The sequence below is a fragment of the Chiroxiphia lanceolata genome, chromosome 7, assembly GCF_009829145.1.
Source record: "Chiroxiphia lanceolata isolate bChiLan1 chromosome 7, bChiLan1.pri, whole genome shotgun sequence".
Classification (NCBI taxonomy): domain Eukaryota; kingdom Metazoa; phylum Chordata; class Aves; order Passeriformes; family Pipridae; genus Chiroxiphia; species Chiroxiphia lanceolata.
This window is the reverse complement of record NC_045643.1, coordinates 4,939,120-4,952,208: the sequence shown is the minus strand read 5'-3', so window position 1 is coordinate 4,952,208 and position 13,089 is coordinate 4,939,120. Positions and strand designations below refer to the sequence as shown.

Genomic DNA, 13,089 nt, shown 5'->3' with positions numbered 1-13,089 from the left:
CCTGCATTGCATTGCTTCGGGGCCTCTGAGAAAATAAAAACAATTAAACTACATACTGATTTAAGACCCGCCCTTTTCTCCTCTGCGTGCCCTGCACTCAAAGAGAGACTTGTTGGTTCCCCTAATAAGTCTGGCCCCAATTCAGTTGCTCACTGGAGCTGGCTCATGGGATGAATGTTTATGACATGAACTGATGAACATTTATGAAACAGGACATCTATATGGTTACCTGGGCAGTACGTGGTGCTGTCAGCAGTACAGCTGGAAACAGTTTTAGGGCTTTTAAGTACCTGCACCAAAAGTAATACTCTTGAGCTCAAAACTATGAAAGAAATTACAAAATCAACCAGAGACCTCTGCAGGACAGAGGGACTGTGAAGGGCTGTTTCTCCTAAAAGGCAGCACTCCCCTGCCTGCCCACACTAGTTCAGGAGGCGAGGCAGAGGAGGTGGCTATCATTTCCATAAGCATTCACAGGCGATGTCCAACGTAACACAGAAGTCCAGGACCAGGGAATGCAGACAGAACACTTAGTTCAAGCACACCTTTCCTCTCTGGATCCCTTGGCATTGACATAGTTCTCACTATATATTTAGGAGCATCCCTCAAGCTTAGTGCACAATTAAGGCCACCCAAATCCACAGGAGCAGACTGAAGCCTGCCTTTTTGCTAACAGACCTACAGTCCTGAAATTTATACCCACAGACTCTCTCCTAACATAGGCTGTTCTGAGCAAAGGATGAATTTTGCCCCAAAGGTTTGACAGCTCTAAGGACAATCCACAGCAGGGTGTGCACTGTTGGAAGGGCAGGAAAGGGAATAATTACACTGGTAAGAACATAATCACACTTTAGCTGCTAATCCTGCAACATAGCCTATGAGCGCAGACTCCTCGTTATCCTTAACGAAGAGGAGTACACCTCACATGCATGCAGTGATGCCACAGATACCTGCTTTTTGCTAAAGGACCAGGGCCCAAACCACAACTGAAAAAAAATACCTAAAACCAGATTTTGTCTTTGACTTGAAAAAGCCAAAATTAAACTTCGATACAATAACTAAAAATTAGCCAGTGGTCAACAAGTGGCAGATTCAGGTGCAGATTTCACTTATACCCCAACAGTAAATCCTATTTGGTGTTGTTTAAGCAAGTGATCTTCCACTGACACATCAAGATTTATCAAGTCTGCTAGCTGTTTTACTGGAAAATAACTCTCCCAGTAAGATTTCCAGAGATTACAGTCTGGGCTAAACTGTTGTACTGTCAAGTCCATAGAATACCACATAAAGAAAGAGTTACCTTTGAAACACTGCAGTTTCTGATCCAGCACAAACCTCTCTCTCTCTCTCTCCCTGGTACTTCTGTGAGTACATGTGAATGTTCACCTCTGTGCATGTATATTCACATAATTACATTTTTAGATGAATTTGCCTGCTTGTGTTCATGGCCCAAATGGATAGAAAACCTCCCTCCTCTATCCCAAAAGTCACCATACAAGTTACATGCAATAATTTACAAGCAACCCTGAAGGATCTGCACTTTTTCCCTCTGTAAGAAGATCTAGAGCTGACAGGCCACTGATTGTGTTACACACTGCCCTTGGTCCCCAAGGAACCCCTTTATAAATCCCCATATCTGCAATTAAGCCATGATCTTTAGCAAGGTCTCTGTGCTGCTCAGTTTTAGGACAGTCTAGAAAATTATGGCATACCTCTAACCATCTCCTCCAAGTTACTACAGTCCTTCCCACAAGCTTTGTAGAGAATAAACAAAAGCTACAGGCTTGTTATAAAATGGGTGCTGTGTGAACTTTTCCAACTGAAAATAAAACATCCTTTAATTCTTCTGAGGATTCCAGGTAAAGAATGTCTCAGTAGGAGTCAAAGATTGTATAAGTGATGATTCTGGGTTCTCCCACAAAATCCAGTCTGCCTTTGGAAACCCTTTCAATGAGCATTAGAAGACGCTAATTAATAACATATAGTCCTTTCCACTGGTTCAAACAGGCTCTAGATGACATCATTATCTTTCTATCCTTTATCCCTGTTCTCCTATGGAATTCACACTGAAATTGCAGACTGACCTGCTTTCCAGTACCCCAGTGAAGTCCTCCATGACAGCTCCCTTCCTTAAGGACTGTAAAGCTGGCAGTCAAGAAGCTGAGACACACAACTGGAGCTGACATCAGCCTCTCCACAACCAGTTTACAACTGCAATGGGAAACAGAGGACAGAACATTCCCCTCCACAGAGCAACAAACAAAACTTATTTCTTCCCTTTAAGGTCCTCACAATTACCGTCCATACAGCCAAGCAACTGAGGGAAGAGGAATCAGGAGCATACTTATCAATATGCACTGTAGATATCATCTCAGCATGGCAAGTAGGGCAAAACAGGAAATTAATAAGATTATTTAATAGCTCTTTTCTTGTCAGTTGATTATAAAGATTGTTTCAATAAGAATGTTCATATTTCAACACACACGTACAGTTTACTCTGTAGTTCTCTACATTTTAGAATTTTGCACTGAACTGACAGAGATTAAATATACTTCATTACACACCATGTTTGACAGACTATCCAAAGATGTTCTTTACTATTTATTTCCTTGGTCCAGTACCACATTATTCTTACTAAGTCATTACTGTCATAGGAAAAGCTTCCTATTAACAGTTCTTCTGTATGTGCAGGAGCTATTGCTCTGGCATGTGAATGTGGGATGCAGAAGGACTTATTCATGTGCATCAGTACAAAATTGAATGAAGTAGCACTGACTGCAGGTAAAACATATTTCACTTGGAAACTGTCCAGGTGACAGCTCTCATGTATTGGCAATAATGTCCCTTCTGTTTAACATAGTCCAAGTATTAGACTCCAGTAGTATTTGCGCAAGAAGTCCCACTCAGCTCAATGGAACTATATATGTGCAGACATAGGTATGTACATGCATCAAAATTTTTAGAAGTCTGGATGTACATCGGAAAGTTTACTGAAAATTAATACAAGGCACCAATGCTGATCAGTATGGAAAAGCCGTGGGGAACTTCAGAGCAACACAAATGAGTTCTGTAAGAAAATTTAACATCCCTAGCACTCGGGGGAAGGGGGGAGAAGAAATCTTACTGATGAATTTTTGGTAAGTAACAGATGGCATTATGAAACAGGGATAATTCCCTAGTAAAGGACTCAGTTTAAAACTATCACAGAAATGTAGTAATTCTCTACAAAATTCTGTCAGATTCAGGATTGAGCGCTTGTAGAAAGTCATCTTTATTTCAGTCTCTTCCCCAAATGGAAAAAAAAATTAAATCCCTGAGTCATAGCTCAAGATTCATAAATACAGGATTTAAAGGAGACCATTATATGACTCCAGGAGACTGCAAAGTATCAAAGCTATTTGCTTAGAATAAGTGACAGCATTAGCCCAGCCAGGCATTTTTAGTATCTCAAATGACATTTTATACAGATGCTCTTTTCCATCTAACTAACAGCATGGTTTCACCAGTTGTCACCATAAAAAAAAAATCTAAATGGCAAAACTAAAATTGAACTACAGCTTTTTCAGTATGGAAAAAGGAAAACAAACATCTGCTGTGCTTTCTGCCTCACCGGTTAATGTGTTAAGCTAGACAATGTGAAAAAACACTACTTTATAGCACTGCTATATTATTATTCATGTCTCTAAGTCATCAAAACTAAACATCAATGTACAGGACCATGACTGAATCACACACAACACCCTCTCATAACACTGTTAAAAAACCTAGGCTGAAAGCAGCCTTTTTCTGGTTTGAAACTCAAGGCTGGCCTTAGCCATAAAACTCAAGACCATTTAAGATCTCTTTAGATCATGAATGTCTATATCACACTTAACTGAATAAGGTAAAGTACTTCACTGCATTCCCTAGGAAAAGTAATTTTATTAAAAGTAATTACTACAATGAAGTGGGTATAAATTTAGAGTCTTGAAACTATTCTGTCATTAACATTGCCTACATCACACAAGTCTTCCTGGGAAAAAAAAAACAAACAAAAAAAACCAAAACAAATTAAAAAGCGAAAGAAGCTAAACATCTATCAAGCAAATATGCAAAAGTTGTCAGACACACACAGACTCTAAGCACATTTACATAGACATACAACATTCTCAACAGCTGATTTACTGTGAAAGCAGGTGCCAAAACCCCAATACAGAAGAACAACAAACAACACAACCACCCAGATTCCAGAAGGGAACAAGTCCCAGCCTACTTCCCCAGGCCCATTCCAACTAAAACTCAGCTCGAATTCTCCCTACTCCTTCATACATGCTCAGGCCTCCACCAAGTTCCACACAGTGTTAGAATTAACTCCAGCTCCGTGACAAAAATGAGGTCATTTTGCCTGGGTTACCACTTTGTTTCTGCAAAATATGCTTCTTTCAAGGGCTAACCCAAGCCCAGCAGAGACAAAGTACAGATTCGTAGCAAAGGCAAGTCACCTTGCAACCCAATTCAGAGGGTTTCAGCACTTTGGCAGGTCCATGACAGCCCCTCCAAGACAAGACATCCCAGTTCTCCATCCCAACTCTGCAGAATGCCACACAAAACACAGCAGGATCTATATCAACACCTTCTGCTCATTTTAATACCAATGTGTTACTGGAGCAGTAACTGTACATTTAGAAGCACAAATCTTCATCAGGTTTACACACCATAGCAGCAGGACTGGTGGGGAAAAAAAAAATCTCATGCTCTGTTCTTTGTTCCAGCTCTCACAAGTTGGAGAGCAGCAGCACAGCCTGCAATTGGTAATCGTTTCCTCCCTCATTCACTGCTCAAACACTTCTTCAGTGAAAAAAACGCACACTCCCAGAAACTGAAAGTGCCTGCACCAGACACTGTCTAAAGGAAGTACCCTAATTATGCCTATTTTAGGATTTACATTTTAATTTCAGCTTCAAGCTGGGCTCTTCTCAGGGGAAAACCAAGAGCAGGATGGTAAATCCTTCAGGCACATTCCTCCTGCTTTTCTTTCCAAGTTGCTGCTGTGGGGTTTTACACTGGCTGAAGACACCACCAACACACAGCAAAAGGATATTACAGCCTCTCTGGGTAACACTGTTCCATGTAAGGACTGCCTAACCTGGGGGAGTAGCTTTCAAGAACAGAGAAGATTTATTTTTCCTCTCAGGAAGATAAAATAAGAAATACCATATCGTCTTTCAGATTCAGAGAGACTAGAAAATGAAAGGACTTACTGAACAACTTGCTCCACTCTTTCAAGACAGAGTTGTTCCATATTGATGCGGTCGCCCCGTATCATGTTGGATATCATTGGCTTGTCTTTAATAACAGACAAACACTTCCACTGCATAATGCAAGTTAGCTTATCTTTAACAGGGATCTCAGCTGCAGAACCAACCCCCCCACTTAGTAGCCTTAAAAACTGAAGTGATATCTACAACAAGTTTTTTTAGGTGGATTCTTCAGAACTTACTGCATTAAATTCACAACAGGCTTTGATATAAACTCTAACAAGTAATTAAATTGATGTTTCAATGATAAGTGTTTTCAAGTTGTGCTTATCAACATTTTATTATGAAAGTGACAAGAGAGAGACTCTCTGCAATGAAGTTGCTCAAAGAATATACAGGATGAAAGCCAGCAATGATCTTATTATTCCATCAATGTCACCAGAACAAAAGTAATGAACAACCTCTCGCAGACTCCTGTGGATGCTCCAAAGTGTTTGCAAGGAAGGCAATCCAAGTTTACACAGCCCCTCAACTAGCAAAGTGTCTTCGTTTGTTATTCCCACAATGTACCTCAAGACCTTCCAAAGCAGAGTGGTGAGCAGGTCAGCACTGCAAGATGGCATCGATCAGTCCTGCATTCAGCAAGAGCTGGGAGCTCTGAGCCACTGACTCACAGAACAACTCCCTCAAGAAGAGGCATCTCCCAGCACAGCAGTGAGACAGCCAGAGCCTCCCCAGGCACCTCAGTAGTGCCATGGCTCTCACCCGCCAGAGCACACTGATAACTACTGGGGATATAGGAAGGAGGGCAGTTTCCTCTTGCTCACTTCTGTGCACCCACACAGGGCCAGCCTGAATTCCTGACACACCACATGCCACCGACTGCTGCTGCTGACTGGACAACAACACAGAAAGCACCTGGGTACTGTTCTTCCCAGCTCTCCATTTCCCTACTGATATTCTCACAATTAAAAACTTTTGAGTTTGCCCTTTCTGGTTTGCTGGCACACTGAAGGGGAAATGCAAAACAAAATTAAGTAAAACATTCCTGTAAGATACTGAGCCAGGCTTATACAAATCACAGTGCAAACCAAACAATCCTATTTTACTAACAGTCTGAGCAGCCTTTATCTGTCACACACATAAATATTCAGAGGGAAGTACATAACACCAGCTGCCCTCAGGAAGCAGAATAACGCCAGCTCCACATTACTGTCACTGCTCACAACTCTGCTGTCTCCAGCCCACCTGCCACCACCCTGGGCTTTGTGCCTCCAACTGGAGTGCATGGGCTCTTTTGTTGGTCACCTAGAAAAATATCACTCATAGTGAGCCCTAACACTTCAAGTAGCTCTAATTCAGCTTTCAACTCAGTTCTTTATCCTCTAAAAATAACTCATGTTTAATTGCAACTGGCTACAATTTTCTAACTCTTTGTGACCCCAAACCTCTAAATCTATTACCCAGAGACAGCCAAAGTAATCCTTAATGAAGGTGTGGGTATGATGCAGCATGCTAGGGGCCATATGGTTGCCAGGTGTTTCCTGGCTTAGCTTTTCTTCACAACACACATCCCTCCTCCTCCCCTAATTCCAAGGAAGACAATTTCTACCTCAGGATAGTCCTTCGTTAAAGACACAGGCAAGGGCTTTATTGCAAGTCAGCTGCAGCAAAGCAAAGTTCAGAGCCTTCAACAGAAAGCCTGAAAGGGCTGTTTATTACCATACACACCTCCCTGTGACTACCAGCAAAAGACTATGCCAAGAGTATTTCTAACTGTTAATAGGAAGGGAGCCAAGTGCAACAATTTCACTGTAACCCTATGTCTTGTATTCTTCACTCACAACCAAAAAAAATAAATTAAAAAAAATTAAAATTTTTTAGAAAAATACCATTTACAGTAAAAGCATGTAGTTTAAAACGTACTAGGCAAGATTCGGACTGGGGTAATTTGATTTTTCTTTTAGGGAGCAACACAACCTACCAGGGAGGTTAGATCCTGTGACCTTCATTTTCAAAATGGAGCATTAACTTTTTTCATACCAGTAAAGGCCTTCCAGTTCTCAAACACACGTTCCCGCCCCTCCCCTTCACCAGGGCTCTGGAGCAATTTAGAGAGCTGGACTGGTAGAAGGTAATTTTTGTACAGGACTAGCATTGTCCCAGCTCAACTTCCTGAGCTGGCTTCCCACAGGGTCAGGGAAGGACCAGGCACCGCAGGAGCAAACCGGCACAGGACCTCAACAGCAGCAGCTGAGATAAGCATCCCAGACTACCAAACTGGAAAGCTTCTCCTGGTCCCCACTATCATGGTTAGATTTAGTCTGCATAAAGCATTTCATATTTCAGGCTAAAACCAGCAAACGTTTACTTGGGTACCTGCAGTAGTCAGTTCTCAGGAATGGTTTCAGATTGGTTATGTGCAAGTACCATGGTCAGTAGACATGCACAGAAAAATTGTCTCAGTATTTCCACAGGGCAGGGAAAACTCATTTTTCCTACAGTAAAGAGAAAAGCCCTCGTGATTCCTTCCAGTGTATGGAAAGCAGGTCTGTGCTGGGGAGTTCCATAGAGCCAGGTTTGATGCTCCTGCCATCCTTGGGAATTAGCAGGTTAAGAAATGGAAATAACTGCTGCTTAGCTGATACACAGGGCAAAAATGCAGAGTAGCTGCCCTGCCAGCTGCCCTGCTTTGCTGGGCTTGGGCACCCAAGTACCCTGCAGAGGAGCTGCCCTAGCAGCTGCCTTGGCACCCTAAGCCTGCACTGTCTATGGGGATAGGTCAGGCCCTGATCAATTTATTGGTGGATACAGAGAAGATCATTTTGCAAAGACAAGGCTGAAATTTGCCCAGAAAATCCCAACAGGAATCATTTCCAAGCCAAGAAGCACTGTTCCAGTTCTGCTATGGATCAGGAACTAAGCAATCAGGACAAGCCAAAACCAAAACCAGCAGCACACCTGTGATGAACATGCCAGAGGCTCTCACCATTAGCCCAGAGCCCCACCAGCTCACATGCACTGTCCATCCCACAGCTGTCCTACCCACAATCCCAAACTTCTGTAAGCTCCTCAGAAAACGAGCAACATTTCACTTCAAAACAAAGTCCAGCAGAAGAATATCCCACGGTTATTCTTCCATAGTTTCATCTATATAGTGAGTTTCTTAGTTCTGCCCAGAGCTATGCTTCAATACAAAATGAGTGACTAAACTGGAAAACAACAAATAAAAACAGATAAATACTCAAATGCAGCCAGACCTACAGTGGAAGGGAAAATTGCCCAGGACCACTGCCAGTTGCGAAGGGTTTTCAAGTTCAGCTGCAGAGTAAATCCATCAGGGAAAGGGAAATATTAACAAGGGACTAGAGATATAGAACCTTTATTCTTGAGGCACACTTGCTTGTTCATTTGACTATTTGCATATTTTAATATCTTTTAAGATGCAAGTTTCTGCTAGAAATTATTTTCACAAGCCTCGAAACATTCTTCAAAGAGCTACTCATCTGCTTAGTGACAGAGGCATGGGGCAGGGCTTGTTTACTAATCTAGGAGGATTATACTCCAATCTGGATCAAGCCTTGCCTGAAGGTAAGGGCAGCAGAGCAAACAGTAAATACACCACTTTCCAACTGCAAAGGCATGAGGGGAACAAAATCCTAAAGAAAGTTATGTCATGCTTGGATCTGGAAAAGAGGTGAATATAAGGAGATAGCTTCTTTATATCTGTTGTTCAAAAGCTGCTGGAAATCCTGGACAGATAAATTCTATTTCTACTGTTCTGTCAGCTCTTAAACCTACCAGTTACAGCTAAAACAAGTCTACACAGCTAATTTTTCAAATGAAAACATAACACATGCCTCTGACTTCTTTTTTTTTTGCCTTTTTAATGCATGCAGAGATCACTCTCTCACTGGAGGAAAACTCATTTTTCACTTATCTTCCCTCTCCTTCAGATGAACATCAAAAGATACCAAAACATTGCCAGAGACAACACAAAAACACACCGCAGGTAAAATATTTATTCTCTCACTCATCCCAGGACACAAATAAATCACTTACTTGATTGCAAACTGGAATAAGCAGCATCACTGAGACTGATCTTGCAATAACTTAAAATACAGAAGAAAATTCCACACTCTCCTCAGAAAAAATTTACAACTTCTATCAGTATATAAAACAAAGTAACTCAAGTCTTTCAAGTGACTGAAACCTCAGACCCAAAAGTCACCTGAGAATGGCAGGGAAGTGAGAGCAAAACAAATCACCTGGTGCTGCCCACAGATGGATTTCAGAGTAACACCCCATGATGCCAACTCTGCAATACCACATCTTCAAGGAAATACTTCTTTCTGAACCTAACAGTAGACATGGCTTCACAACCTAAAGTACGGAAAACACTAGGTTTGCCCAATATTTTTTTTCAAGTACTTACTCCCTCCTCCTGCTTGCAGTAGGTGGTAAAAGAATTTATTCCTAAAACACTTAAAGTAACTTGTTTACACTTTAAGTACAGCTTGCACATTCACCACATTGCTCTGGCCCCATCACCAGAACAAAACAGAAAATCCATGACCCTACCCAAAAAAGGTGAATCTGCCTTAAAACAGCCAGTACCATTTTTCTCTGCTGGCTCAGAAAGGTACACACCTTCCAACAATTACATCTTTAGAAAAAATTAATTAATTACAATCAGGGACTACTCTCTCATAGCAGTGTACGTATCCATTTGTGCTACATGACAAGTAGAATCAAGTTCATTAAGAGATTTCAAAGCAAAGCATAAGGCATTGTTTCAGCAGGTATTACTTACTATCAGTGTCTCAAAGCCTGAGCTCGCTATGAGGGCTTCAAAGTCAACTCGGTCCAGAAGAACCAAAGAGCAGAAAATCCCCATAACTGCAGTTGCCACCCAACACTGGCAGCACTTGCACAAGTCACACCCACCCAAAAGTCAGTCTCTAAAAGGACTCACAGGCTGCCGAGGGGGCTGGTGGGAAAGGCTTGATAACTGTGCCTGTTGGTAATCAGAGGTAATAATTACCTCTAATAATTACTGACCAGCAGGTCAGTGCTGGTGCCCTGATACCAACATTACCATCTACACAAACACACAACCATTCCAGCAGCTGAAAATGTGTTTCTAACTTTTGACTGCTTCTAATCATGAATTAAAGCTTTGCAACATATTATTAATTCCATTTATTGATAACAGTGATGCTGCAAGTGTATAGTGGACCGAGACAAGTGAAGGCAAAAAAATAAAGAAACCTAATTGAATTCAGCTTTTTTTTGCCCACAGAAACAGTTTTGTACTAGAGGTCATTCTAAATGAATGCAATCTGGCTACACCTATTTTTTTTTCCAAATGCATTCCACAAGAAAGTTCTCAACTACATATATTGAAAGGTACATTTACGGCTATTTTTAATACTGCATTCAAAATACTGACAGTGTTTTAAGCAACACTAGTAGCATGCCATTTAAATTATCTCAACTAAAGGACTGCAAGTATTATCTATAAATCAGTGCTGCTAATTCTGGCAAACTGTGAAATATAAAGTTACAGATATGAATTTGTCATATTACAAAATGCCTTTTATTTATTAGACATAAATGTATTATATGCTCTAACAGACAGCACTGGGTAATACAAAATGCTTAGATTCAATATTTTGCTAAGTCTTATTCAGAAGCACAACCAGCTCTCTATACCCTGAAAAACTTAACTTTGCAGAACAACATGGAATGAAAGCTCTTATTTACCACACTCTATCCCTAGCTCTTTGGAATGGATCAAGTTATTAACTGTTCCCCCTCCCACACGGAGAGGTTTGTTTGCTTTTCCTTTTTTTTTTTTTAATTACTCTCCCACATTTGCCAACTTTCCCTTTACTACTTCAGGAAATTCCCATATTTTATCTCCCTAAGACAAAAGAAATATACAGTTTCCTTCCTCCTGATTTATGTGTTTCTTCATCATTTTACAGGGGGAGATTTTTTTAATGGGACATCAAATTAATCCTTACAAAATTAGACAGACAATGGGGACAAAAACTACCTTGCCACCTTCCTTCCAGGCACACTTAGCCACAACCTTAAATGCCAGGTCTGATCTGGACTCCTGGCAACACAGACACTGACTCCCAGGTGCATTCTGAGCATTCTGACAGCCTGTGAAGAGCATCCTTTGGCCCAAACTGCCCTGACTGAATCAGTGCAAATCAGTAACGACTCTGATACAAATCTGGAGTAGCTGACTCTTATTTCAGAAAACTCCCTCCTATTCCTGTGGCTGTTTCCCCATGCCACATATTTTCTAATATGGATGCGGGGGAGCACTGAAGGAGGGCAGGGTAATTCTGCAGGTAAGGAAGCAGCTCAGGGCCATCACACCTGGCTTCATCTCTGATTCCCTCTCACCCCAAGCTACAGGTTGACAAGCGTGATGGGATATGAATGACCAATCACCCAGACCACTCCTTGAGCAAGGTCCATTCTCCTCCTTTGCAAATCATTCAACTTCCACCCCTGCATCTCTCCTTTTTGAGATCCTGGATTTCTTTCCTCTGCCTTCTTGAACATTTGCTAATTGCTAGGGAAATAAAAGCTAGTATTGCCTTCAGCACACTCAAGGGAAGCAATGCCCTGCGACACAAGCTCCAAACAGCAGCCCAGCACCTTGAAAAGCACATCAGGCACCAGCAGACAGGGATTTGTCAGTGAGAGGCACCCTGCACATGGACGTACAGCTGCCGGTAATCAAGCCACAGCCACAGAAGTTCAAACAAAAGTAGCAGCTCTGCTGTCTGAGCAATACCACATGGCCAGAAGAGGAAAGGATGCCCAAGCATACCTTACCAGATCACGTGGAAGCAGCTGCAAGAACGGGGCAGGGCCTTTAAAAGGCTGTGGGGTCTCTTGGTCCAACAATCAGCCAGGGAACAGTGGAAACATGTTAACATTAGCAAGTGTTAGCTGTTGGCACTGGGAGCCATCACATTGCAGCGTTGAACCTCAGGTCTGGCCAAAGTCCCCATGAGAGAATCAGATCTTTTTGCTCAGACCTGGCAGTCACAGAAACGCTGTTGTGGAAAACAGTAACTTGGCACAAAAGAGCTGGTTAGCTAAAACAAGCCAACCAGACTTCCAGCCAACCAAAACTCAAATCCAGACCTGAACTCTCCCTAAAGTCAAAGGATTTTGAACACGTGCTTTCAGCCTATTCCACAGCAGACACAGACAAGAGGTTTCGCTCGCAGTCGCCCACAGTCTCTGAGCCTTCCCAGAGATATGGGTGTCTTTACACTTTACTGCACCTTGCAATTGCCTGCACTGGCTTACCAAGTTATACAGATACCTTCTACACAAAACGAGGAGAACAAGAACTGTAGCTAAAACCTAGCTGGGGTTCCTCCAGGCACAGCCTGGACAACCCCGTGGTTGTAGGGAAGGAGGCCAATCAATGTGCGCTCACAGCCAGCAGACACAGGTTTCTGGCCCAGCAGTGAAGCACCCAGGCCACTTTTGAATGTCCACAGCACTTTCTACTGTTCATCTCTGGATCAAATTGGGACCAAGGCCAGAGTTTTTGAAAGCATATCCCTAACTCTGTTCAGAACCTTTATAATATTCCTACTCTATGTTCTCTTTTTGAGGTAGTATTTCCTAACTTTGCTCATCCAAAAGCAGAACCTCAGGAAAAGTGGCAAGTTTTGCACATGGAAGCAGCTCTTCTAACAGATAATCTATATCCCTCAACATAGAACTGACTGTTCCTAGTTTTAAACAAGAAACCAGCCCCTATCATTCTCTCCAGAAAATAAAGTGGACACATAGGGTTAATTGAATC

The 13,089-nt window shown here is 42.0% G+C and overlaps 1 protein-coding gene across 42 annotated transcripts in view; it reads right to left on the bottom strand.

Annotated features, from left to right (window-relative positions):
- The window catches only part of MAP2 (microtubule associated protein 2), a 222,541-nt gene that overhangs the window by 203,561 nt on the left and 5,891 nt on the right, over positions 1 to 13,089 (bottom strand). Inside the window, exon 1 of one of the 42 annotated variants that reach the window (XM_032694081.1) lies at positions 10,051 to 10,074. The exons of the other annotated variants lie outside the window; for them this stretch is intronic. The gene's annotated coding sequence lies outside the window, so the exon portion shown is untranslated. Of the gene's footprint in view, positions 1 to 10,050; positions 10,075 to 13,089 lie in introns of those variants that run through there. 42 annotated transcript variants of the gene reach the window in all.